Genomic DNA, 1,872 nt, shown 5'->3' on the forward strand with positions numbered 1-1,872 from the left:
CCCTGTGCTTTGCCAAGCTTGTTTTAAGTAGGTGCTTTAGACCACTGAGCCATCTCACCAGCCTCTTTATCATTGCTTTTGAATCTTCCAACTCCTATCTTCTAGTTCTTCATAAGATATGGGACAGATGATTGTGGATTGTACTACACGCCGTGCTCTGGGCACTGGGCCTCCTTCCTGCTGTGGAACACGGCCCTCTCGGCTACCTGGCCTCCTCTCCCTCGCTCCCCTTTTACTTTCTTTTTTTAAAATGTATTTGCTACAGGGTCTACAGAGTGTTCAGGGTCTCACTACGTATATCAGACTCATAGTGCTCCTCCTGTCTTCAGCGTCTCAAGCGCTCCCATTATAGGCACTACCACGCCGTCTGTCTTGCAGTCTCAGCAAGCCCTGGGGACAGGGGGCTGGACATCAAACCCCAGCCGTTGTGTCTGCCTAAGCAGGGGCTTTAATCCGCTGAGATATTTGGCTGGCCCTTTTTTTTGTTCAGGAAATTGAACCCAGGGCCTTGAGCACGTTAGGCAAATGCCTAGTTCCCCTTCCCTCCTGTTTTTGAATCAGGGTCTTGCTATGCAGTTCAGGCTGGCCGTGAACTCCTGAGTGCTGGGATTATAGGCGTGTACCACTGTGCCTGACCTACTTTTTTTTTAAAATAGCTTTAACATATAAGAAATAAGATGCTGTATTTGCCTTTCTGTATCTGTTTAATTCACTTGAAATAATGTCTTCTAGGGGCCGGGGAGCTGGCTCAGTGGAATAAGCGCTTCCCTGGCAAGCGCAAGGGCCTGAGTTCCATCCCTGGTTCCATAAAAAAAAAAAAAAGAAAAAAAAAGAAATAATGTCTTCTAGTTCACACATTTTATTGGAAGTGGTAGGATTTCAATTTTTGTAGCCAAACGCTGTTCTAAACCATGCTTTACTCATTCAGTCATGGGGACTGAATACACTGAGCTACATCCCAACCCTCTCCTGCTTTTTATTTTGAGACAGGGTCTTGCTAAAGAACTGAATGCCCAGGGGCTGGGGAGATGGCTCAAGGGAATAAGCGCTTCCCTGGCAAGTGCAAGGGCCTGAGTTCAATCCCCTGTTCTGCAAAAACAAAAACAAAAAAACAAAAACAAAAAAACTAAATTTCCCGATCTGGGTTAGAATTTTATTTTTTTATGGAACTGGGGATTGAACACAGGCCCTTGTGCTTGCCAGGAAAGCACTTATTCTACTGAACCATCTCCCTGGCCCCTTTTTAATTTTTTTTGCGGAACTGGGGATTGAACTCAGGCCCTTGTGCTTGCCAGGCAAGAGGGTTAGAATTTTAATCATGCTGTCTCAGGCTCCTAAAGTGCTAGGATTACCGGTGTGCACCATCACATTTGTCTTCTATATCTTGACTATTTCAAATAGTGGAACAATAAACATGAATGTTAGGCAGGCATGGTGACACACACCCATAATCCCAGCATTCAGGAGGCTGAGGCAGAAGATCACATGGAGCTCAAGGCCATCCTGGACTACATAGCAAGACCCTGTCTCAAAAACAAAACAAAAAACACATAGGGGCCAGGGAGATGGCTCAGTGAAATAAGCGCTTCTCTGGCAAGCACAAGGGCCTGAGTTCAATCCCTGGTTCTGAAAAAAAGAAAAAAAAAACATAGATGTGTAAAGTACCTCTTAGGTATGTGGCTTTAATTTCCTTTGATTTCTCTTTTTTTTTTGGCAGAACCAGGGATTGAACTCAGCCCCTTGCACTTGCCAGGGAAGTGCTTATTCTACTGAGCCATCTCCCTGGTCCTTTTAATTTCCTTTGGATATATACACAGTGGACTTGCTAAACTAAAAATTAAAAAATAAACAAAAAATAAACCAGAAATTAGT

Source organism: Octodon degus, unplaced genomic scaffold (genome assembly GCF_000260255.1).
Source record: "Octodon degus isolate 3935 unplaced genomic scaffold, OctDeg1.0 scaffold00007, whole genome shotgun sequence".
Classification (NCBI taxonomy): Eukaryota; Metazoa; Chordata; class Mammalia; order Rodentia; family Octodontidae; genus Octodon; species Octodon degus.